General features: G+C 45.5%; 32 non-coding genes across 32 annotated transcripts; 12 read left to right on the forward strand and 20 right to left on the reverse strand.

The window, feature by feature from the left end:
- The first annotated feature begins 790 nt into the window (after positions 1-790).
- On the forward strand, positions 791-877 carry trnay-gua (transfer RNA tyrosine (anticodon GUA)). Its single transcript is given in 2 exon segments — positions 791-827; positions 842-877. It is a non-coding gene; the product is annotated as a tRNA-Tyr (tRNA).
- A 590-nt stretch (positions 878-1467) lies between these two features.
- trnay-gua (transfer RNA tyrosine (anticodon GUA)) lies at positions 1468-1554 on the forward strand. The gene is given in 2 exon segments: positions 1468-1504; positions 1519-1554. It is a non-coding gene; the product is annotated as a tRNA-Tyr (tRNA).
- Positions 1555-2143: 589 nt separating this feature from the next.
- On the forward strand, positions 2144-2230 carry trnay-gua (transfer RNA tyrosine (anticodon GUA)). Its single transcript is given in 2 exon segments — positions 2144-2180; positions 2195-2230. It is a non-coding gene; the product is annotated as a tRNA-Tyr (tRNA).
- A 589-nt stretch (positions 2231-2819) lies between these two features.
- On the forward strand, positions 2820-2906 carry trnay-gua (transfer RNA tyrosine (anticodon GUA)). Its single transcript is given in 2 exon segments — positions 2820-2856; positions 2871-2906. It is a non-coding gene; the product is annotated as a tRNA-Tyr (tRNA).
- Positions 2907-3495: 589 nt separating this feature from the next.
- Positions 3496-3582, forward strand: trnay-gua (transfer RNA tyrosine (anticodon GUA)). Its single transcript is given in 2 exon segments — positions 3496-3532; positions 3547-3582. It is a non-coding gene; the product is annotated as a tRNA-Tyr (tRNA).
- A 589-nt stretch (positions 3583-4171) lies between these two features.
- Positions 4172-4258, forward strand: trnay-gua (transfer RNA tyrosine (anticodon GUA)). Its single transcript is given in 2 exon segments — positions 4172-4208; positions 4223-4258. It is a non-coding gene; the product is annotated as a tRNA-Tyr (tRNA).
- A 589-nt stretch (positions 4259-4847) lies between these two features.
- On the forward strand, positions 4848-4934 carry trnay-gua (transfer RNA tyrosine (anticodon GUA)). Its single transcript is given in 2 exon segments — positions 4848-4884; positions 4899-4934. It is a non-coding gene; the product is annotated as a tRNA-Tyr (tRNA).
- Positions 4935-5523: 589 nt separating this feature from the next.
- On the forward strand, positions 5524-5610 carry trnay-gua (transfer RNA tyrosine (anticodon GUA)). The gene is given in 2 exon segments: positions 5524-5560; positions 5575-5610. It is a non-coding gene; the product is annotated as a tRNA-Tyr (tRNA).
- A 589-nt stretch (positions 5611-6199) lies between these two features.
- trnay-gua (transfer RNA tyrosine (anticodon GUA)) lies at positions 6200-6286 on the forward strand. Its single transcript is given in 2 exon segments — positions 6200-6236; positions 6251-6286. It is a non-coding gene; the product is annotated as a tRNA-Tyr (tRNA).
- A 589-nt stretch (positions 6287-6875) lies between these two features.
- Positions 6876-6962, forward strand: trnay-gua (transfer RNA tyrosine (anticodon GUA)). Its single transcript is given in 2 exon segments — positions 6876-6912; positions 6927-6962. It is a non-coding gene; the product is annotated as a tRNA-Tyr (tRNA).
- Positions 6963-7551: 589 nt separating this feature from the next.
- On the forward strand, positions 7552-7638 carry trnay-gua (transfer RNA tyrosine (anticodon GUA)). The gene is given in 2 exon segments: positions 7552-7588; positions 7603-7638. It is a non-coding gene; the product is annotated as a tRNA-Tyr (tRNA).
- Positions 7639-8227: 589 nt separating this feature from the next.
- trnay-gua (transfer RNA tyrosine (anticodon GUA)) lies at positions 8228-8314 on the forward strand. Its single transcript is given in 2 exon segments — positions 8228-8264; positions 8279-8314. It is a non-coding gene; the product is annotated as a tRNA-Tyr (tRNA).
- A 689-nt stretch (positions 8315-9003) lies between these two features.
- On the reverse strand, positions 9004-9090 carry trnay-gua (transfer RNA tyrosine (anticodon GUA)). The gene is given in 2 exon segments: positions 9004-9039; positions 9054-9090. It is a non-coding gene; the product is annotated as a tRNA-Tyr (tRNA).
- A 589-nt stretch (positions 9091-9679) lies between these two features.
- On the reverse strand, positions 9680-9766 carry trnay-gua (transfer RNA tyrosine (anticodon GUA)). The gene is given in 2 exon segments: positions 9680-9715; positions 9730-9766. It is a non-coding gene; the product is annotated as a tRNA-Tyr (tRNA).
- Positions 9767-10355: 589 nt separating this feature from the next.
- Positions 10356-10442, reverse strand: trnay-gua (transfer RNA tyrosine (anticodon GUA)). The gene is given in 2 exon segments: positions 10356-10391; positions 10406-10442. It is a non-coding gene; the product is annotated as a tRNA-Tyr (tRNA).
- Positions 10443-11031: 589 nt separating this feature from the next.
- Positions 11032-11118, reverse strand: trnay-gua (transfer RNA tyrosine (anticodon GUA)). The gene is given in 2 exon segments: positions 11032-11067; positions 11082-11118. It is a non-coding gene; the product is annotated as a tRNA-Tyr (tRNA).
- Positions 11119-11707: 589 nt separating this feature from the next.
- Positions 11708-11794, reverse strand: trnay-gua (transfer RNA tyrosine (anticodon GUA)). Its single transcript is given in 2 exon segments — positions 11708-11743; positions 11758-11794. It is a non-coding gene; the product is annotated as a tRNA-Tyr (tRNA).
- A 588-nt stretch (positions 11795-12382) lies between these two features.
- trnay-gua (transfer RNA tyrosine (anticodon GUA)) lies at positions 12383-12469 on the reverse strand. The gene is given in 2 exon segments: positions 12383-12418; positions 12433-12469. It is a non-coding gene; the product is annotated as a tRNA-Tyr (tRNA).
- Positions 12470-13057: 588 nt separating this feature from the next.
- Positions 13058-13144, reverse strand: trnay-gua (transfer RNA tyrosine (anticodon GUA)). Its single transcript is given in 2 exon segments — positions 13058-13093; positions 13108-13144. It is a non-coding gene; the product is annotated as a tRNA-Tyr (tRNA).
- Positions 13145-13733: 589 nt separating this feature from the next.
- Positions 13734-13820, reverse strand: trnay-gua (transfer RNA tyrosine (anticodon GUA)). Its single transcript is given in 2 exon segments — positions 13734-13769; positions 13784-13820. It is a non-coding gene; the product is annotated as a tRNA-Tyr (tRNA).
- Positions 13821-14409: 589 nt separating this feature from the next.
- trnay-gua (transfer RNA tyrosine (anticodon GUA)) lies at positions 14410-14496 on the reverse strand. The gene is given in 2 exon segments: positions 14410-14445; positions 14460-14496. It is a non-coding gene; the product is annotated as a tRNA-Tyr (tRNA).
- Positions 14497-15085: 589 nt separating this feature from the next.
- trnay-gua (transfer RNA tyrosine (anticodon GUA)) lies at positions 15086-15172 on the reverse strand. Its single transcript is given in 2 exon segments — positions 15086-15121; positions 15136-15172. It is a non-coding gene; the product is annotated as a tRNA-Tyr (tRNA).
- A 589-nt stretch (positions 15173-15761) lies between these two features.
- trnay-gua (transfer RNA tyrosine (anticodon GUA)) lies at positions 15762-15848 on the reverse strand. Its single transcript is given in 2 exon segments — positions 15762-15797; positions 15812-15848. It is a non-coding gene; the product is annotated as a tRNA-Tyr (tRNA).
- Positions 15849-16437: 589 nt separating this feature from the next.
- Positions 16438-16524, reverse strand: trnay-gua (transfer RNA tyrosine (anticodon GUA)). The gene is given in 2 exon segments: positions 16438-16473; positions 16488-16524. It is a non-coding gene; the product is annotated as a tRNA-Tyr (tRNA).
- A 589-nt stretch (positions 16525-17113) lies between these two features.
- Positions 17114-17200, reverse strand: trnay-gua (transfer RNA tyrosine (anticodon GUA)). The gene is given in 2 exon segments: positions 17114-17149; positions 17164-17200. It is a non-coding gene; the product is annotated as a tRNA-Tyr (tRNA).
- Positions 17201-17789: 589 nt separating this feature from the next.
- trnay-gua (transfer RNA tyrosine (anticodon GUA)) lies at positions 17790-17876 on the reverse strand. Its single transcript is given in 2 exon segments — positions 17790-17825; positions 17840-17876. It is a non-coding gene; the product is annotated as a tRNA-Tyr (tRNA).
- Positions 17877-18465: 589 nt separating this feature from the next.
- Positions 18466-18552, reverse strand: trnay-gua (transfer RNA tyrosine (anticodon GUA)). The gene is given in 2 exon segments: positions 18466-18501; positions 18516-18552. It is a non-coding gene; the product is annotated as a tRNA-Tyr (tRNA).
- Positions 18553-19141: 589 nt separating this feature from the next.
- On the reverse strand, positions 19142-19228 carry trnay-gua (transfer RNA tyrosine (anticodon GUA)). The gene is given in 2 exon segments: positions 19142-19177; positions 19192-19228. It is a non-coding gene; the product is annotated as a tRNA-Tyr (tRNA).
- A 589-nt stretch (positions 19229-19817) lies between these two features.
- trnay-gua (transfer RNA tyrosine (anticodon GUA)) lies at positions 19818-19904 on the reverse strand. The gene is given in 2 exon segments: positions 19818-19853; positions 19868-19904. It is a non-coding gene; the product is annotated as a tRNA-Tyr (tRNA).
- Positions 19905-20493: 589 nt separating this feature from the next.
- trnay-gua (transfer RNA tyrosine (anticodon GUA)) lies at positions 20494-20580 on the reverse strand. The gene is given in 2 exon segments: positions 20494-20529; positions 20544-20580. It is a non-coding gene; the product is annotated as a tRNA-Tyr (tRNA).
- Positions 20581-21169: 589 nt separating this feature from the next.
- On the reverse strand, positions 21170-21256 carry trnay-gua (transfer RNA tyrosine (anticodon GUA)). The gene is given in 2 exon segments: positions 21170-21205; positions 21220-21256. It is a non-coding gene; the product is annotated as a tRNA-Tyr (tRNA).
- A 588-nt stretch (positions 21257-21844) lies between these two features.
- Positions 21845-21931, reverse strand: trnay-gua (transfer RNA tyrosine (anticodon GUA)). Its single transcript is given in 2 exon segments — positions 21845-21880; positions 21895-21931. It is a non-coding gene; the product is annotated as a tRNA-Tyr (tRNA).
- Between the last annotated feature and the right edge of the window lie 16 nt (positions 21932-21947).

A 21947-nucleotide genomic window follows, 5' to 3' on the forward strand; every position in this document is an offset into this window, starting at 1 on the left:
AACCAAACTCAGCAGAATCATTTCTTAAAGGGAACATATGCTTCTGCCCATTATCCTCTGACGCGATAGGGATGAATGGCGTTTTGACCAACATGTTGTCACCCTTGCGATAGCTCAGTTGGTAGGATGGAGGACTGTAAGGGTAAATTGCTGTAATCCTAGGTCCCTGTTCAAAATCTCGGCTCGAAGGATTGTACCTTTTCTTGTGGCTTACGCCAACTTTTTGACAGCAGTTACACTTGACATGTGCGTTGACAAAAAATATCTTCTTTCCCTGAGAGAAGAATCTTCACCTTGTTGGGACCTTTGAAAAGGCAATGTTCGTAGAGCCAGCAGAGAGTTTCTCGAGATTGCAACAGTCCTTAGGTCGCTGACTCAGAAGAGTATAACTTTTTCTGCAGTTGTGACCAAGTTTTGACTTATGCCTAGTGTTTCCCAAAAGCAAGTCATTCCCTGAGCGGGAATCAAACCCAAGGCCGCGGTGGTAAAGAACCGAATCCTTAACCACTAGACCAACAGGGAGAGAGAAAAAGACATTTCGCAGTGAGGGGGCTAAACAGCGATTTTATTCCTCGGCTCACTTTTTGTCTATTCCCAAATGCAACTACTTGCAATCTAAGGGGATGTAGCTCAGAGGAATAGAGCATTAGTTGAACGTACGAAGACCTGGGGGCAATCCTCAGCAGCTCCAAGACACCACCAAACTCAGCAGAATCATTTCTTAAAGGGAACATATGCTTCTGCCGAACCTCTGACCATCTAGGTGATGGCGTTTGACCACATTTGTCACCCTTCGATAGCTCAGTTGGTAGAGCGGAGGACTGTAGGTGAAATTGCTGTAATCCTTAGGTCGCTGGTTCAAATCCGGCTCGAAGGATTGTACATTTTCTTGTGGCTTACGCCAACTTTTTGACAGCAGTGCACTTTGACATGTGCTTGACAAAAAATATCTTTCCCTGAGAGAAGAAATCTTCACTTGTTGACCTTTGATACGAATGTTGGTAGAGCAGCAGAGAGTTCTCGAGATTGCAACAGTCCTTAGGTCGCTGACTCAGAAGAGTATAACTTTTTACTGCAATTGTGCCAAGTTTTTGACTTATGCCTAGTGTTTCCCCAAAAGCAAGCCATTCCCTGAGCGGGAATCAAACCCAGGCCGCGGTGGTAAATGAACCGAATCCTAACCACTAGACCAACAGGGAGAGAGAAAAAGACATTTCGCAGTGAGGGGGCTAAACAGCGATTTTATTCCTCGGCTCACTTTTTGTCTATTCCCAAATGCAACTACTTGCAATCTAAGGGGATGTAGCTCAGAGGAATAGAGCATTAGTTGAACGTACGAAGACCTGGGGGCAATCCTCAGCAGCTCCAAGACACCACCAAACTCAGCAGAATCATTTCTTAAAGGGAACATATGCTTCTGCCGAACCTCTGACCATCTAGGTGATGGCGTTTGACCACATTTGTCACCCTTCGATAGCTCAGTTGGTAGAGCGGAGGACTGTAGGTGAAATTGCTGTAATCCTTAGGTCGCTGGTTCAAATCCGGCTCGAAGGATTGTACATTTTCTTGTGGCTTACGCCAACTTTTTGACAGCAGTGCACTTTGACATGTGCTTGACAAAAAATATCTTTCCCTGAGAGAAGAAATCTTCACTTGTTGACCTTTGATACGAATGTTGGTAGAGCAGCAGAGAGTTCTCGAGATTGCAACAGTCCTTAGGTCGCTGACTCAGAAGAGTATAACTTTTTCTGCAATTGTGCCAAGTTTTTGACTTATGCCTAGTGTTTCCCCAAAAGCAAGCCATTCCCTGAGCGGGAATCAAACCCAGGCCGCGGTGGTAAATGAACCGAATCCTAACCACTAGACCAACAGGGAGAGAGAAAAAGACATTTCGCAGTGAGGGGGCTAAACAGCGATTTTATTCCTCGGCTCACTTTTTGTCTATTCCCAAATGCAACTACTTGCAATCTAAGGGGATGTAGCTCAGAGGAATAGAGCATTAGTTGAACGTACGAAGACCTGGGGGCAATCCTCAGCAGCTCCAAGACACCACCAAACTCAGCAGAATCATTTCTTAAAGGGAACATATGCTTCTGCCGAACCTCTGACCATCTAGGTGATGGCGTTTGACCACATTTGTCACCCTTCGATAGCTCAGTTGGTAGAGCGGAGGACTGTAGGTGAAATTGCTGTAATCCTTAGGTCGCTGGTTCAAATCCGGCTCGAAGGATTGTACATTTTCTTGTGGCTTACGCCAACTTTTTGACAGCAGTGCACTTTGACATGTGCTTGACAAAAAATATCTTTCCCTGAGAGAAGAAATCTTCACTTGTTGACCTTTGATACGAATGTTGGTAGAGCAGCAGAGAGTTCTCGAGATTGCAACAGTCCTTAGGTCGCTGACTCAGAAGAGTATAACTTTTACTGCAATTGTGCCAAGTTTTTGACTTATGCCTAGTGTTTCCCCAAAAGCAAGCCATTCCCTGAGCGGGAATCAAACCCAGGCCGCGGTGGTAAATGAACCGAATCCTAACCACTAGACCAACAGGGAGAGAGAAAAAGACATTTCGCAGTGAGGGGGCTAAACAGCGATTTTATTCCTCGGCTCACTTTTTGTCTATTCCCAAATGCAACTACTTGCAATCTAAGGGGATGTAGCTCAGAGGAATAGAGCATTAGTTGAACGTACGAAGACCTGGGGGCAATCCTCAGCAGCTCCAAGACACCACCAAACTCAGCAGAATCATTTCTTAAAGGGAACATATGCTTCTGCCGAACCTCTGACCATCTAGGTGATGGCGTTTGAACACATTTTTCACCCTTCGATAGCCCAGTTGGTAGAGCGGTGGACTGTAGGTGAAATTGCTGTAATCCTTAGGTCGCTGGTTCAAATCCGGCTTGAAGGATTGTACATTTTCTTGTGGCTTACGCCAACTTTTTGACAGCAGTGCACTTTGACATGTGCTTGACAAAAAATATCTTTCCCTGAGAGAAGAAATCTTCACTTGTTGACCTTTGATACGAATGTTGGTAGAGCAGCAGAGAGTTCTCGAGATTGCAACAGTCCTTAGGTCGCTGACTCAGAAGAGTATAACTTTTTCTGCAATTGTGCCAAGTTTTTGACTTATGCCTAGTGTTTCCCCAAAAGCAAGCCATTCCCTGAGCGGGAATCAAACCCAGGCCGCGGTGGTAAATGAACCGAATCCTAACCACTAGACCAACAGGGAGAGAGAAAAAGACATTTCGCAGTGAGTGGGCTAAACAGAGATTTTATTCCTCTGCTCACTTTTTGTCTATTCCCAAATGCAACTACTTGCAATCTAAGGGGATGTAGCTCAGAGGAATAGAGCATTAGTTGAACGTACGAAGACCTGGGGGCAATCCTCAGCAGCTCCAAGACACCACCAAACTCTGCAGAATCATTTCTTAAAGGGAACATATGCTTCTGCCGAACTTCTGACCATCTAGGTGATGGCGTTTGACTGCATTTGTCACCCTTCGATAGCTCAGTTGGTAGAGCGGAGGACTGTAGGTGAAATTGCTGTAATCCTTAGGTCGCTGGTTCAAATCCGGCTCGAAGGATTGTACATTTTCTTGTGGCTTACGCCAACTTTTTGACAGCAGTGCACTTTGACATGTGCTTGACAAAAAATATCTTTCCCTGAGAGAAGAAAACTTCACTTGTTGACCTTTGATACGAATGTTGGTAGAGCAGCAGAGAGTTCTCGAGATTGCAACAGTCCTTAGGTCGCTGACTCAGAAGAGTATAACTTTTTCTGCAATTGTGCCAAGTTTTTGACTTATGCCTAGTGTTTCCCCAAAAGCAAGCCATTCCCTGAGCGGGAATCAAACCCAGGCCGCGGTGGTAAATGAACCGAATCCTAACCACTAGACCAACAGGGAGAGAGAAAAAGACATTTCGCAGTGAGGGGGCTAAACAGCGATTTTATTCCTCGGCTCACTTTTTGTCTATTCCCAAATGCAACTACTTGCAATCTAAGGGGATGTAGCTCAGAGGAATAGAGCATTAGTTGAACGTACGAAGACCTGGGGGCAATCCTCAGCAGCTCCAAGACACCACCAAACTCAGCAGAATCATTTCTTAAAGGGAACATATGCTTCTGCCGAACCTCTGACCATCTAGGTGATGGCGTTTGACCACATTTGTCACCCTTCGATAGCTCAGTTGGTAGAGCGGAGGACTGTAGGTGAAATTGCTCTAATCCTTAGGTCGCTGGTTCAAATCCGGCTCGAAGGATTGTACATTTTCTTGTGGCTTACGCCAACTTTTTGACAGCAGTGCACTTTGACATGTGCTTGACAAAAAATATCTTTCCCTGAGAGAAGAAATCTTCACTTGTTGACCTTTGATACGAATGTTGGTAGAGCAGCAGAGAGTTCTCGAGATTGCAACAGTCCTTAGGTCGCTGACTCAGAAGAGTATAACTTTTTCTGCAATTGTGCCAAGTTTTTGACTTATGCCTAGTGTTTCCCCAAAAGCAAGCCATTCCCTGAGCGGGAATCAAACCCAGGCCGCGGTGGTAAATGAACCGAATCCTAACCACTAGACCAACAGGGAGAGAGAAAAAGACATTTCGCAGTGAGGGGGCTAAACAGCGATTTTATTCCTCGGCTCACTTTTTGTCTATTCCCAAATGCAACTACTTGCAATCTAAGGGGATGTAGCTCAGAGGAATAGAGCATTAGTTGAACGTACGAAGACCTGGGGGCAATCCTCAGCAGCTCCAAGACACCACCAAACTCAGCAGAATCATTTCTTAAAGGGAACATATGCTTCTGCCGAACCTCTGACCATCTAGGTGATGGCGTTTGACCACATTTGTCACCCTTCGATAGCTCAGTTGGTAGAGCGGAGGACTGTAGGTGAAATTGCTGTAATCCTTAGGTCGCTGGTTCAAATCCGGCTCGAAGGATTGTACATTTTCTTGTGGCTTACGCCAACTTTTTGACAGCAGTGCACTTTGACATGTGCTTGACAAAAAATATCTTTCCCTGAGAGAAGAAATCTTCACTTGTTGACCTTTGATACGAATGTTGGTAGAGCAGCAGAGAGTTCTCGAGATTGCAACAGTCCTTAGGTCGCTGACTCAGAAGAGTATAACTTTTTCTGCAATTGTGCCAAGTTTTTGACTTATGCCTAGTGTTTCCCCAAAAGCAAGCCATTCCCTGAGCGGGAATCAAACCCAGGCCGCGGTGGTAAATGAACCGAATCCTAACCACTAGACCAACAGGGAGAGAGAAAAAGACATTTCGCAGTGAGGGGGCTAAACAGCGATTTTATTCCTCGGCTCACTTTTTGTCTATTCCCAAATGCAACTACTTGCAATCTAAGGGGATGTAGCTCAGAGGAATAGAGCATTAGTTGAACGTACGAAGACCTGGGGGCAATCCTCAGCAGCTCCAAGACACCACCAAACTCAGCAGAATCATTTCTTAAAGGGAACATATGCTTCTGCCGAACCTCTGACCATCTAGGTGATGGCGTTTGACCACATTTGTCACCCTTCGATAGCTCAGTTGGTAGAGCGGAGGACTGTAGGTGAAATTGCTGTAATCCTTAGGTCGCTGGTTCAAATCCGGCTCGAAGGATTGTACATTTTCTTGTGGCTTACGCCAACTTTTTGACAGCAGTGCACTTTGACATGTGCTTGACAAAAAATATCTTTCCCTGAGAGAAGAAATCTTCACTTGTTGACCTTTGATACGAATGTTGGTAGAGCAGCAGAGAGTTCTCGAGATTGCAACAGTCCTTAGGTCGCTGACTCAGAAGAGTATAACTTTTTCTGCAATTGTGCCAAGTTTTTGACTTATGCCTAGTGTTTCCCCAAAAGCAAGCCATTCCCTGAGCGGGAATCAAACCCAGGCCGCGGTGGTAAATGAACCGAATCCTAACCACTAGACCAACAGGGAGAGAGAAAAAGACATTTCGCAGTGAGGGGGCTAAACAGCGATTTTATTCCTCGGCTCACTTTTTGTCTATTCCCAAATGCAACTACTTGCAATCTAAGGGGATGTAGCTCAGAGGAATAGAGCATTAGTTGAACGTACGAAGACCTGGGGGCAATCCTCAGCAGCTCCAAGACACCACCAAACTCAGCAGAATCATTTCTTAAAGGGAACATATGCTTCTGCCGAACCTCTGACCATCTAGGTGATGGCGTTTGACCACATTTGTCACCCTTCGATAGCTCAGTTGGTAGAGCGGAGGACTGTAGGTGAAATTGCTGTAATCCTTAGGTCGCTGGTTCAAATCCGGCTCGAAGGATTGTACATTTTCTTGTGGCTTACGCCAACTTTTTGACAGCAGTGCACTTTGACATGTGCTTGACAAAAAATATCTTTCCCTGAGAGAAGAAATCTTCACTTGTTGACCTTTGATACGAATGTTGGTAGAGCAGCAGAGAGTTCTCGAGATTGCAACAGTCCTTAGGTCGCTGACTCAGAAGAGTATAACTTTTTCTGCAATTGTGCCAAGTTTTTGACTTATGCCTAGTGTTTCCCCAAAAGCAAGCCATTCCCTGAGCGGGAATCAAACCCAGGCCGCGGTGGTAAATGAACCGAATCCTAACCACTAGACCAACAGGGAGAGAGAAAAAGACATTTCGCAGTGAGGGGGCTAAACAGCGATTTTATTCCTCGGCTCACTTTTTGTCTATTCCCAAATGCAACTACTTGCAATCTAAGGGGATGTAGCTCAGAGGAATAGAGCATTAGTTGAACGTACGAAGACCTGGGGGCAATCCTCAGCAGCTCCAAGACACCACCAAACTCAGCAGAATCATTTCTTAAAGGGAACATATGCTTCTGCCGAACCTCTGACCATCTAGGTGATGGCGTTTGACCACATTTGTCACCCTTCGATAGCTCAGTTGGTAGAGCGGAGGACTGTAGGTGAAATTGCTGTAATCCTTAGGTCGCTGGTTCAAATCCGGCTCGAAGGATTGTACATTTTCTTGTGGCTTACGCCAACTTTTTGACAGCAGTGCACTTTGACATGTGCTTGACAAAAAATATCTTTCCCTGAGAGAAGAAATCTTCACTTGTTGACCTTTGATACGAATGTTGGTAGAGCAGCAGAGAGTTCTCGAGATTGCAACAGTCCTTAGGTCGCTGACTCAGAAGAGTATAACTTTTTCTGCAATTGTGCCAAGTTTTTGACTTATGCCTAGTGTTTCCCCAAAAGCAAGCCATTCCCTGAGCGGGAATCAAACCCAGGCCGCGGTGGTAAATGAACCGAATCCTAACCACTAGACCAACAGGGAGAGAGAAAAAGACATTTCGCAGTGAGGGGGCTAAACAGCGATTTTATTCCTCGGCTCACTTTTTGTCTATTCCCAAATGCAACTACTTGCAATCTAAGGGGATGTAGCTCAGAGGAATAGAGCATTAGTTGAACGTACGAAGACCTGGGGGCAATCCTCAGCAGCTCCAAGACACCACCAAACTCAGCAGAATCATTTCTTAAAGGGAACATATGCTTCTGCCGAACCTCTGACCATCTAGGTGATGGCGTTTGACCACATTTGTCACCCTTCGATAGCTCAGTTGGTAGAGCGGAGGACTGTAGGTGAAATTGCTGTAATCCTTAGGTCGCTGGTTCAAATCCGGCTCGAAGGATTGTACATTTTCTTGTGGCTTACGCCAACTTTTTGACAGCAGTGCACTTTGACATGTGCTTGACAAAAAATATCTTTCCCTGAGAGAAGAAATCTTCACTTGTTGACCTTTGATACGAATGTTGGTAGAGCAGCAGAGAGTTCTCGAGATTGCAACAGTCCTTAGGTCGCTGACTCAGAAGAGTATAACTTTTTCTGCAATTGTGCCAAGTTTTTGACTTATGCCTAGTGTTTCCCCAAAAGCAAGCCATTCCCTGAGCGGGAATCAAACCCAGGCCGCGGTGGTAAATGAACCGAATCCTAACCACTAGACCAACAGGGAGAGAGAAAAAGACATTTCGCAGTGAGGGGGCTAAACAGCGATTTTATTCCTCGGCTCACTTTTTGTCTATTCCCAAATGCAACTACTTGCAATCTAAGGGGATGTAGCTCAGAGGAATAGAGCATTAGTTGAACGTACGAAGACCTGGGGGCAATCCTCAGCAGCTCCAAGACACCACCAAACTCAGCAGAATCATTTCTTAAAGGGAACATATGCTTCTGCCGAACCTCTGACCATCTAGGTGATGGCGTTTGACCACATTTGTCACCCTTCGATAGCTCAGTTGGTAGAGCGGAGGACTGTAGGTGAAATTGCTGTAATCCTTAGGTCGCTGGTTCAAATCCGGCTCGAAGGATTGTACATTTTCTTGTGGCTTACGCCAACTTTTTGACAGCAGTGCACTTTGACATGTGCTTGACAAAAAATATCTTTCCCTGAGAGAAGAAATCTTCACTTGTTGACCTTTGATACGAATGTTGGTAGAGCAGCAGAGAGTTCTCGAGATTGCAACAGTCCTTAGGTCGCTGACTCAGAAGAGTATAACTTTTTCTGCAATTGTGCCAAGTTTTTGACTTATGCCTAGTGTTTCCCCAAAAGCAGGCCATTCCTGAGCGGGAATCAAAACCAGGCCGCGGTGGTAAATGAACCGAATCTAACCACTAGACCACAGGGAGAGAGAAAAAGACATTTCGGCATTGAGGGGGCTAAACAGCATTTTATCTCTCGGTCACTTTTGGTCTAGTGGTTAGGGATTCGTTTCATTACCACGCGGGCCTGGGTTTGATTCCCGCTCAGGAAGGGCTTGCTTTTGGGAACACTAGGCATAAGTCAAAAACTTGGCACAATTGCAGAAAAAGTTATACTCTTCTGAGTCAGCGACCTAAGGACTGTTGCAATCTCGAGAACTCTCTGCTGCTCTACCAACATTCGTATCAAGGTCAACAAGTGAAGATTTCTTCTCTCAGGGAAAGATATTTTTTGTCAAGCACATGTCAAAGTGCACTGCTGTCAAAAAGTTGGCGTAAGCCACAAGAAAATGTACAATCCTTCGAGCCGGATTTGAACCAGCGACCTAAGGATTACAGCAATTTCACCTACAGTCCTCCGCTCTACCAACTGAGCTATCGAAGGGTGACAAATGTGGTCAAACGCCATCACCTAGATGGTCAGAGGTTCGGCAGAAGCATATGTTCCCTTTAAGAAATGATTCTGCTGAGTTTGGTGGTGTCTTGGAGCTGCTGAGGATTGCCCCCAGGTCTTCGTACGTTCAACTAATGCTCTATTCCTCTGAGCTACATCCCCTTAGATTGCAAGTAGTTGCATTTGGGAATAGACAAAAAGTGAGCCGAGGAATAAAATCGCTGTTTAGCCCCCTCACTGCGAAATGTCTTTTTCTCTCTCCCTGTTGGTCTAGTGGTTAGGATTCGGTTCATTTACCACCGCGGCCTGGGTTTGATTCCCGCTCAGGGAATGGCTTGCTTTTGGGGAAACACTAGGCATAAGTCAAAAACTTGGCACAATTGCAGAAAAAGTTATACTCTTCTGAGTCAGCGACCTAAGGACTGTTGCAATCTCGAGAACTCTCTGCTGCTCTACCAACATTCGTATCAAAGGTCAACAAGTGAAGATTTCTTCTCTCAGGGAAAGATATTTTTTGTCAAGCACATGTCAAAGTGCACTGCTGTCAAAAAGTTGGCGTAAGCCACAAGAAAATGTACAATCCTTCGAGCCGGATTTGAACCAGCGACCTAAGGATTACAGCAATTTCACCTACAGTCCTCCGCTCTACCAACTGAGCTATCGAAGGGTGACAAATGTGGTCAAACGCCATCACCTAGATGGTCAGAGGTTCGGCAGAAGCATATGTTCCCTTTAAGAAATGATTCTGCTGAGTTTGGTGGTGTCTTGGAGCTGCTGAGGATTGCCCCCAGGTCTTCGTACGTTCAACTAATGCTCTATTCCTCTGAGCTACATCCCCTTAGATTGCAAGTAGTTGCATTTGGGAATAGACAAAAAGTGAGCCGAGGAATAAAATCGCTGTTTAGCCCCCTCACTGCGAAATGTCTTTTTCTCTCTCCCTGTTGGTCTAGTGGTTAGGATTCGGTTCATTTACCACCGCGGCCTGGGTTTGATTCCCGCTCAGGGAATGGCTTGCTTTTGGGGAAACACTAGGCATAAGTCAAAAACTTGGCACAATTGCAGAAAAAGTTATACTCTTCTGAGTCAGCGACCTAAGGACTGTTGCAATCTCGAGAACTCTCTGCTGCTCTACCAACATTCGTATCAAAGGTCAACAAGTGAAGATTTCTTCTCTCAGGGAAAGATATTTTTTGTCAAGCACATGTCAAAGTGCACTGCTGTCAAAAAGTTGGCGTAAGCCACAAGAAAATGTACAATCCTTCGAGCCGGATTTGAACCAGCGACCTAAGGATTACAGCAATTTCACCTACAGTCCTCCGCTCTACCAACTGAGCTATCGAAGGGTGACAAATGTGGTCAAACGCCATCACCTAGATGGTCAGAGGTTCGGCAGAAGCATATGTTCCCTTTAAGAAATGATTCTGCTGAGTTTGGTGGTGTCTTGGAGCTGCTGAGGATTGCCCCCAGGTCTTCGTACGTTCAACTAATGCTCTATTCCTCTGAGCTACATCCCCTTAGATTGCAAGTAGTTGCATTTGGGAATAGACAAAAAGTGAGCCGAGGAATAAAATCGCTGTTTAGCCCCCTCACTGCGAAATGTCTTTTTCTCTCTCCCTGTTGGTCTAGTGGTTAGGATTCGGTTCATTTACCACCGCGGCCTGGGTTTGATTCCCGCTCAGGGAATGGCTTGCTTTTGGGGAAACACTAGGCATAAGTCAAAAACTTGGCACAATTGCAGAAAAAGTTATACTCTTCTGAGTCAGCGACCTAAGGACTGTTGCAATCTCGAGAACTCTCTGCTGCTCTACCAACATTCGTATCAAAGGTCAACAAGTGAAGATTTCTTCTCTCAGGGAAAGATATTTTTTGTCAAGCACATGTCAAAGTGCACTGCTGTCAAAAAGTTGGCGTAAGCCACAAGAAAATGTACAATCCTTCGAGCCGGATTTGAACCAGCGACCTAAGGATTACAGCAATTTCACCTACAGTCCTCCGCTCTACCAACTGAGCTATCGAAGGGTGACAAATGTGGTCAAACGCCATCACCTAGATGGTCAGAGGTTCGGCAGAAGCATATGTTCCCTTTAAGAAATGATTCTGCTGAGTTTGGTGGTGTCTTGGAGCTGCTGAGGATTGCCCCCAGGTCTTCGTACGTTCAACTAATGCTCTATTCCTCTGAGCTACATCCCCTTAGATTGCAAGTAGTTGCATTTGGGAATAGACAAAAAGTGAGCCGAGGAATAAAATCGCTGTTTAGCCCCCTCACTGCGAAATGTCTTTTTCTCTCTCCCTGTTGGTCTAGTGGTTAGGATTCGGTTCATTTACCACCGCGGCCTGGGTTTGATTCCCGCTCAGGGAATGGCTTGCTTTTGGGGAAACACTAGGCATAAGTCAAAAACTTGGCACAATTGCAGAAAAAGTTATACTCTTCTGAGTCAGCGACCTAAGGACTGTTGCAATCTCGAGAACTCTCTGCTGCTCTACCAACATTCGTATCAAAGGTCAACAAGTGAAGATTTCTTCTCTCAGGGAAAGATATTTTTTGTCAAGCACATGTCAAAGTGCACTGCTGTCAAAAAGTTGGCGTAAGCCACAAGAAAATGTACAATCCTTCGAGCCGGATTTGAACCAGCGACCTAAGGATTACAGCAATTTCACCTACAGTCCTCCGCTCTACCAACTGAGCTATCGAAGGGTGACAAATGTGGTCAAACGCCATCACCTAGATGGTCAGAGGTTCGGCAGAAGCATATGTTCCCTTTAAGAAATGATTCTGCTGAGTTTGGTGGTGTCTTGGAGCTGCTGAGGATTGCCCCCAGGTCTTCGTACGTTCAACTAATGCTCTATTCCTCTGAGCTACATCCCCTTAGATTGCAAGTAGTTGCATTTGGGAATAGACAAAAAGTGAGCCGAGGAATAAAATCGCTGTTTAGCCCCCTCACTGCGAAATGTCTTTTTCTCTCTCCCTGTTGGTCTAGTGGTTAGGATTCGGTTCATTTACCACCGCGGCCTGGGTTTGATTCCCGCTCAGGGAATGGCTTGCTTTTGGGGAAACACTAGGCATAAGTCAAAAACTTGGCACAATTGCAGAAAAGTTATACTCTTCTGAGTCAGCGACCTAAGGACTGTTGCAATCTCGAGAACTCTCTGCTGCTCTACCAACATTCGTATCAAAGGTCAACAAGTGAAGATTTCTTCTCTCAGGGAAAGATATTTTTTGTCAAGCACATGTCAAAGTGCACTGCTGTCAAAAAGTTGGCGTAAGCCACAAGAAAATGTACAATCCTTCGAGCCGGATTTGAACCAGCGACCTAAGGATTACAGCAATTTCACCTACAGTCCTCCGCTCTACCAACTGAGCTATCGAAGGGTGACAAATGTGGTCAAACGCCATCACCTAGATGGTCAGAGGTTCGGCAGAAGCATATGTTCCCTTTAAGAAATGATTCTGCTGAGTTTGGTGGTGTCTTGGAGCTGCTGAGGATTGCCCCCAGGTCTTCGTACGTTCAACTAATGCTCTATTCCTCTGAGCTACATCCCCTTAGATTGCAAGTAGTTGCATTTGGGAATAGACAAAAAGTGAGCCGAGGAATAAAATCGCTGTTTAGCCCCCTCACTGCGAAATGTCTTTTTCTCTCTCCCTGTTGGTCTAGTGGTTAGGATTCGGTTCATTTACCACCGCGGCCTGGGTTTGATTCCCGCTCAGGGAATGGCTTGCTTTTGGGGAAACACTAGGCATAAGTCAAAAACTTGGCACAATTGCAGAAAAGTTATACTCTTCTGAGTCAGCGACCTAAGGACTGTTGCAATCTCGAGAACTCTCTGCTGCTCTACCAACATTCGTATCAAAGGTCAACAAGTGAAGATTTCTTCTCTCAGGGAAAGATATTTTTTGTCAAGCACATGTCAAAGTGCACTGCTGTCAAAAAGTTGGCGTAAGCCACAAGAAAATGTACAATCCTTCGAGCCGGATTTGAACCAGCGACCTAAGGATTACAGCAATTTCACCTACAGTCCTCCGCTCTACCAACTGAGCTATCGAAGGGTGACAAATGTGGTCAAACGCCATCACCTAGATGGTCAGAGGTTCGGCAGAAGCATATGTTCCCTTTAAGAAATGATTCTGCTGAGTTTGGTGGTGTCTTGGAGCTGCTGAGGATTGCCCCCAGGTCTTCGTACGTTCAACTAATGCTCTATTCCTCTGAGCTACATCCCCTTAGATTGCAAGTAGTTGCATTTGGGAATAGACAAAAAGTGAGCCGAGGAATAAAATCGCTGTTTAGCCCCCTCACTGCGAAATGTCTTTTTCTCTCTCCCTGTTGGTCTAGTGGTTAGGATTCGGTTCATTTACCACCGCGGCCTGGGTTTGATTCCCGCTCAGGGAATGGCTTGCTTTTGGGGAAACACTAGGCATAAGTCAAAAACTTGGCACAATTGCAGAAAAAGTTATACTCTTCTGAGTCAGCGACCTAAGGACTGTTGCAATCTCGAGAACTCTCTGCTGCTCTACCAACATTCGTATCAAAGGTCAACAAGTGAAGATTTCTTCTCTCAGGGAAAGATATTTTTTGTCAAGCACATGTCAAAGTGCACTGCTGTCAAAAAGTTGGCGTAAGCCACAAGAAAATGTACAATCCTTCGAGCCGGATTTGAACCAGCGACCTAAGGATTACAGCAATTTCACCTACAGTCCTCCGCTCTACCAACTGAGCTATCGAAGGGTGACAAATGTGGTCAAACGCCATCACCTAGATGGTCAGAGGTTCGGCAGAAGCATATGTTCCCTTTAAGAAATGATTCTGCTGAGTTTGGTGGTGTCTTGGAGCTGCTGAGGATTGCCCCCAGGTCTTCGTACGTTCAACTAATGCTCTATTCCTCTGAGCTACATCCCCTTAGATTGCAAGTAGTTGCATTTGGGAATAGACAAAAAGTGAGCCGAGGAATAAAATCGCTGTTTAGCCCCCTCACTGCGAAATGTCTTTTTCTCTCTCCCTGTTGGTCTAGTGGTTAGGATTCGGTTCATTTACCACCGCGGCCTGGGTTTGATTCCCGCTCAGGGAATGGCTTGCTTTTGGGGAAACACTAGGCATAAGTCAAAAACTTGGCACAATTGCAGAAAAAGTTATACTCTTCTGAGTCAGCGACCTAAGGACTGTTGCAATCTCGAGAACTCTCTGCTGCTCTACCAACATTCGTATCAAAGGTCAACAAGTGAAGATTTCTTCTCTCAGGGAAAGATATTTTTTGTCAAGCACATGTCAAAGTGCACTGCTGTCAAAAAGTTGGCGTAAGCCACAAGAAAATGTACAATCCTTCGAGCCGGATTTGAACCAGCGACCTAAGGATTACAGCAATTTCACCTACAGTCCTCCGCTCTACCAACTGAGCTATCGAAGGGTGACAAATGTGGTCAAACGCCATCACCTAGATGGTCAGAGGTTCGGCAGAAGCATATGTTCCCTTTAAGAAATGATTCTGCTGAGTTTGGTGGTGTCTTGGAGCTGCTGAGGATTGCCCCCAGGTCTTCGTACGTTCAACTAATGCTCTATTCCTCTGAGCTACATCCCCTTAGATTGCAAGTAGTTGCATTTGGGAATAGACAAAAAGTGAGCCGAGGAATAAAATCGCTGTTTAGCCCCCTCACTGCGAAATGTCTTTTTCTCTCTCCCTGTTGGTCTAGTGGTTAGGATTCGGTTCATTTACCACCGCGGCCTGGGTTTGATTCCCGCTCAGGGAATGGCTTGCTTTTGGGGAAACACTAGGCATAAGTCAAAAACTTGGCACAATTGCAGAAAAAGTTATACTCTTCTGAGTCAGCGACCTAAGGACTGTTGCAATCTCGAGAACTCTCTGCTGCTCTACCAACATTCGTATCAAAGGTCAACAAGTGAAGATTTCTTCTCTCAGGGAAAGATATTTTTTGTCAAGCACATGTCAAAGTGCACTGCTGTCAAAAAGTTGGCGTAAGCCACAAGAAAATGTACAATCCTTCGAGCCGGATTTGAACCAGCGACCTAAGGATTACAGCAATTTCACCTACAGTCCTCCGCTCTACCAACTGAGCTATCGAAGGGTGACAAATGTGGTCAAACGCCATCACCTAGATGGTCAGAGGTTCGGCAGAAGCATATGTTCCCTTTAAGAAATGATTCTGCTGAGTTTGGTGGTGTCTTGGAGCTGCTGAGGATTGCCCCCAGGTCTTCGTACGTTCAACTAATGCTCTATTCCTCTGAGCTACATCCCCTTAGATTGCAAGTAGTTGCATTTGGGAATAGACAAAAAGTGAGCCGAGGAATAAAATCGCTGTTTAGCCCCCTCACTGCGAAATGTCTTTTTCTCTCTCCCTGTTGGTCTAGTGGTTAGGATTCGGTTCATTTACCACCGCGGCCTGGGTTTGATTCCCGCTCAGGGAATGGCTTGCTTTTGGGGAAACACTAGGCATAAGTCAAAAACTTGGCACAATTGCAGAAAAAGTTATACTCTTCTGAGTCAGCGACCTAAGGACTGTTGCAATCTCGAGAACTCTCTGCTGCTCTACCAACATTCGTATCAAAGGTCAACAAGTGAAGATTTCTTCTCTCAGGGAAAGATATTTTTTGTCAAGCACATGTCAAAGTGCACTGCTGTCAAAAAGTTGGCGTAAGCCACAAGAAAATGTACAATCCTTCGAGCCGGATTTGAACCAGCGACCTAAGGATTACAGCAATTTCACCTACAGTCCTCCGCTCTACCAACTGAGCTATCGAAGGGTGACAAATGTGGTCAAACGCCATCACCTAGATGGTCAGAGGTTCGGCAGAAGCATATGTTCCCTTTAAGAAATGATTCTGCTGAGTTTGGTGGTGTCTTGGAGCTGCTGAGGATTGCCCCCAGGTCTTCGTACGTTCAACTAATGCTCTATTCCTCTGAGCTACATCCCCTTAGATTGCAAGTAGTTGCATTTGGGAATAGACAAAAAGTGAGCCGAGGAATAAAATCGCTGTTTAGCCCCCTCACTGCGAAATGTCTTTTTCTCTCTCCCTGTTGGTCTAGTGGTTAGGATTCGGTTCATTTACCACCGCGGCCTGGGTTTGATTCCCGCTCAGGGAATGGCTTGCTTTTGGGGAAACACTAGGCATAAGTCAAAAACTTGGCACAATTGCAGAAAAAGTTATACTCTTCTGAGTCAGCGACCTAAGGACTGTTGCAATCTCGAGAACTCTCTGCTGCTCTACCAACATTCGTATCAAAGGTCAACAAGTGAAGATTTCTTCTCTCAGGGAAAGATATTTTTTGTCAAGCACATGTCAAAGTGCACTGCTGTCAAAAAGTTGGCGTAAGCCACAAGAAAATGTACAATCCTTCGAGCCGGATTTGAACCAGCGACCTAAGGATTACAGCAATTTCACCTACAGTCCTCCGCTCTACCAACTGAGCTATCGAAGGGTGACAAATGTGGTCAAACGCCATCACCTAGATGGTCAGAGGTTCGGCAGAAGCATATGTTCCCTTTAAGAAATGATTCTGCTGAGTTTGGTGGTGTCTTGGAGCTGCTGAGGATTGCCCCCAGGTCTTCGTACGTTCAACTAATGCTCTATTCCTCTGAGCTACATCCCCTTAGATTGCAAGTAGTTGCATTTGGGAATAGACAAAAAGTGAGCCGAGGAATAAAATCGCTGTTTAGCCCCCTCACTGCGAAATGTCTTTTTCTCTCTCCCTGTTGGTCTAGTGGTTAGGATTCGGTTCATTTACCACCGCGGCCTGGGTTTGATTCCCGCTCAGGGAATGGCTTGCTTTTGGGGAAACACTAGGCATAAGTCAAAAACTTGGCACAATTGCAGAAAAAGTTATACTCTTCTGAGTCAGCGACCTAAGGACTGTTGCAATCTCGAGAACTCTCTGCTGCTCTACCAACATTCGTATCAAAGGTCAACAAGTGAAGATTTCTTCTCTCAGGGAAAGATATTTTTTGTCAAGCACATGTCAAAGTGCACTGCTGTCAAAAAGTTGGCGTAAGCCACAAGAAAATGTACAATCCTTCGAGCCGGATTTGAACCAGCGACCTAAGGATTACAGCAATTTCACCTACAGTCCTCCGCTCTACCAACTGAGCTATCGAAGGGTGACAAATGTGGTCAAACGCCATCACCTAGATGGTCAGAGGTTCGGCAGAAGCATATGTTCCCTTTAAGAAATGATTCTGCTGAGTTTGGTGGTGTCTTGGAGCTGCTGAGGATTGCCCCCAGGTCTTCGTACGTTCAACTAATGCTCTATTCCTCTGAGCTACATCCCCTTAGATTGCAAGTAGTTGCATTTGGGAATAGACAAAAAGTGAGCCGAGGAATAAAATCGCTGTTTAGCCCCCTCACTGCGAAATGTCTTTTTCTCTCTCCCTGTTGGTCTAGTGGTTAGGATTCGGTTCATTTACCACCGCGGCCTGGGTTTGATTCCCGCTCAGGGAATGGCTTGCTTTTGGGGAAACACTAGGCATAAGTCAAAAACTTGGCACAATTGCAGAAAAAGTTATACTCTTCTGAGTCAGCGACCTAAGGACTGTTGCAATCTCGAGAACTCTCTGCTGCTCTACCAACATTCGTATCAAAGGTCAACAAGTGAAGATTTCTTCTCTCAGGGAAAGATATTTTTTGTCAAGCACATGTCAAAGTGCACTGCTGTCAAAAAGTTGGCGTAAGCCACAAGAAAATGTACAATCCTTCGAGCCGGATTTGAACCAGCGACCTAAGGATTACAGCAATTTCACCTACAGTCCTCCGCTCTACCAACTGAGCTATCGAAGGGTGACAAATGTGGTCAAACGCCATCACCTAGATGGTCAGAGGTTCGGCAGAAGCATATGTTCCCTTTAAGAAATGATTCTGCTGAGTTTGGTGGTGTCTTGGAGCTGCTGAGGATTGCCCCCAGGTCTTCGTACGTTCAACTAATGCTCTATTCCTCTGAGCTACATCCCCTTAGATTGCAAGTAGTTGCATTTGGGAATAGACAAAAAGTGAGCCGAGGAATAAAATCGCTGTTTAGCCCCCTCACTGCGAAATGTCTTTTTCTCTCTCCCTGTTGGTCTAGTGGTTAGGATTCGGTTCATTTACCACCGCGGCCTGGGTTTGATTCCCGCTCAGGGAATGGCTTGCTTTTGGGGAAACACTAGGCATAAGTCAAAAACTTGGCACAATTGCAGAAAAAGTTATACTCTTCTGAGTCAGCGACCTAAGGACTGTTGCAATCTCGAGAACTCTCTGCTGCTCTACCAACATTCGTATCAAAGGTCAACAAGTGAAGATTTCTTCTCTCAGGGAAAGATATTTTTTGTCAAGCACATGTCAAAGTGCACTGCTGTCAAAAAGTTGGCGTAAGCCACAAGAAAATGTACAATCCTTCGAGCCGGATTTGAACCAGCGACCTAAGGATTACAGCAATTTCACCTACAGTCCTCCGCTCTACCAACTGAGCTATCGAAGGGTGACAAATGTGGTCAAACGCCATCACCTAGATGGTCAGAGGTTCGGCAGAAGCATATGTTCCCTTTAAGAAATGATTCTGCTGAGTTTGGTGGTGTCTTGGAGCTGCTGAGGATTGCCCCCAGGTCTTCGTACGTTCAACTAATGCTCTATTCCTCTGAGCTACATCCCCTTAGATTGCAAGTAGTTGCATTTGGGAATAGACAAAAAGTGAGCCGAGGAATAAAATCGCTGTTTAGCCCCCTCACTGCGAAATGTCTTTTTCTCTCTCCCTGTTGGTCTAGTGGTTAGGATTCGGTTCATTTACCACCGCGGCCTGGGTTTGATTCCCGCTCAGGGAATGGCTTGCTTTTGGGGAAACACTAGGCATAAGTCAAAAACTTGGCACAATTGCAGAAAAAGTTATACTCTTCTGAGTCAGCGACCTAAGGACTGTTGCAATCTCGAGAACTCTCTGCTGCTCTACCAACATTCGTATCAAAGGTCAACAAGTGAAGATTTCTTCTCTCAGGGAAAGATATTTTTTGTCAAGCACATGTCAAAGTGCACTGCTGTCAAAAAGTTGGCGTAAGCCACAAGAAAATGTACAATCCTTCGAGCCGGATTTGAACCAGCGACCTAAGGATTACAGCAATTTCACCTACAGTCCTCCGCTCTACCAACTGAGCTATCGAAGGGTGACAAATGTGGTCAAACGCCATCACCTAGATGGTCAGAGGTTCGGCAGAAGCATATGTTCCCTTTAAGAAATGATTCTGCTGAGTTTGGTGGTGTCTTGGAGCTGCTGAGGATTGCCCCCAGGTCTTCGTACGTTCAACTAATGCTCTATTCCTCTGAGCTACATCCCCTTAGATTGCAAGTAGTTGCATTTGGGAATAGACAAAAAGTGAGCCGAGGAATAAAATCGCTGTTTAGCCCCCTCACTGCGAAATGTCTTTTTCTCTCTCCCTGTTGGTCTAGTGGTTAGGATTCGGTTCATTTACCACCGCGGCCTGGGTTTGATTCCCGCTCAGGGAATGGCTTGCTTTTGGGGAAACACTAGGCATAAGTCAAAAACTTGGCACAATTGCAGAAAAAGTTATACTCTTCTGAGTCAGCGACCTAAGGACTGTTGCAATCTCGAGAACTCTCTGCTGCTCTACCAACATTCGTATCAAAGGTCAACAAGTGAAGATTTCTTCTCTCAGGGAAAGATATTTTTTGTCAAGCACATGTCAAAGTGCACTGCTGTCAAAAAGTTGGCGTAAGCCACAAGAAAATGTACAATCCTTCGAGCCGGATTTGAACCAGCGACCTAAGGATTACAGCAATTTCACCTACAGTCCTCCGCTCTACCAACTGAGCTATCGAAGGGTGACAAATGTGGTCAAACGCCATCACCTAGATGGTCAGAGGTTCGGCAGAAGCATATGTTCCCTTTAAGAAATGATTCTGCTGAGTTTGGTGGTGTCTTGGAGCTGCTGAGGATTGCCCCCAGGTCTTCGTACGTTCAACTAATGCTCTATTCCTCTGAGCTACATCCCCTTAGATTGCAAGTAGTTGCATTTGGGAATAGACAAAAAGTGAGCCGAGGAATAAAATCGCTGTTTAGCCCCCTCACTGCGAAATGTCTTTTTCTCTCTCCCTGTTGGTCTAGTGGTTAGGATTCGGTTCATTTACCACCGCGGCCTGGGTTTGATTCCCGCTCAGGGAATGGCTTGCTTTTGGGGAAACACTAGGCATAAGTCAAAAACTTGGCACAATTGCAGAAAAAGTTATACTCTTCTGAGTCAGCGACCTAAGGACTGTTGCAATCTCGAGAACTCTCTGCTGCTCTACCAACATTCGTATCAAAGGTCAACAAGTGAAGATTTCTTCTCTCAGGGAAAGATATTTTTTGTCAAGCACATGTCAAAGTGCACTGCTGTCAAAAAGTTGGCGTAAGCCACAAGAAAATGTACAATCCTTCGAGCCGGATTTGAACCAGCGACCTAAGGATTACAGCAATTTCACCTACAGTCCTCCGCTCTACCAACTGAGCTATCGAAGGGTGACAAATATGGTCAAACGCCATCACCTAGATGGTCAGAGGTTCGGCAGAAGCATATGTTCCCTTTAAGAAATGATTCTGCTGAGTTTGGTGGTGTCTTGGAGCTGCTGAGGATTGCCCCCAGGTCTTCGTACGTTCAACTAATGCTCTATTCCTCTGAGCTACATCCCCTTAGATTGCAAGTAGTTGCATTTGGGAATAGACAAAAAGTGAGCCGAGGAATAAAATCGCTGTTTAGCCCCCTCACTGCGAAATGTCTTTTTCTCTCTCCCTGTTGGTCTAGTGGTTAGGATTCGGTTCATTTACCACCGCGGCCTGGGTTTGATTCCCGCTCAGGGAATGGCTTGCTTTTGGGGAAACACTAGGCATAAGTCAAAAACTTGGCACAATTGCAGAAAAAGTTATACTCTTCTGAGTCAGCGACCTAAGGACTGTTGCAATCTCGAGAACTCTCTGCTGCTCTACCAACATTCGTATCAAAGGTCAACAAGTGAAGATTTCTTCTCTCAGGGAAAGATATTTTTTGTCAAGCACATGTCAAAGTGCACTGCTGTCAAAAAGTTGGCGTAAGCCACAAGAAAATGTACAATCCTTCGAGCCGGATTTGAACCAGCGACCTAAGGATTACAGCAATTTCACCTACAGTCCTCCGCTCTACCAACTGAGCTATCGAAGGGTGACAAATATGGTCAAACGCCATCACCTAGATGGTCAGAGGTTCGGCAGAAGCATATGTTCCCTTTAAGAAATGATTCTGCTGAGTTTGGTGGTGTCTTGGAGCTGCTGAGGATTGCCCCCAGGTCTTCGTACGTTCAACTAATGCTCTATTCCTCTGAGCTACATCCCCTTAGATTGCAAGTAGTTGCATTTGGGAATAGACAAAAAGTGAGCCGAGGAATAAAATCGCTGTTTAGCCCCCTCACTGCGAAATGTCTTTTTCTCTCTCCCTGTTGGTCTAGTGGTTAGGATTCGGTTCATTTACCACCGCGGCCTGGTTTGATTCCCGCTCAGGGAATGGCTTGCTTTTGGGGAAACACTAGGCATAAGTCAAAAACTTGGCACAATTGCAGAAAAAGTTATACTCTTCTGAGTCAGCGACCTAAGGACTGTTGCAATCTCGAGAACTCTCTGCTGCTCTACCAACATTCGTATCAAAGGTCAACAAGTGAAGATTTCTTCTCTCAGGGAAAGATATTTTTTGTCAAGCACATGTCAAAGTGCACTGCTGTCAAAAAGTTGGCGTAAGCCACAAGAAAATGTACAATCCTTCGAGCCGGATTTGAACCAGCGACCTAAGGATTACAGCAATTTCACCTACAGTCCTCCGCTCTACCAACTGAGCTATCGAAGGGTGACAAATATGGTCA

Source organism: Oncorhynchus kisutch, unplaced genomic scaffold (genome assembly GCF_002021735.2).
Source record: "Oncorhynchus kisutch isolate 150728-3 unplaced genomic scaffold, Okis_V2 scaffold2280, whole genome shotgun sequence".
NCBI classification, from domain to species: Eukaryota; Metazoa; Chordata; class Actinopteri; order Salmoniformes; family Salmonidae; genus Oncorhynchus; species Oncorhynchus kisutch.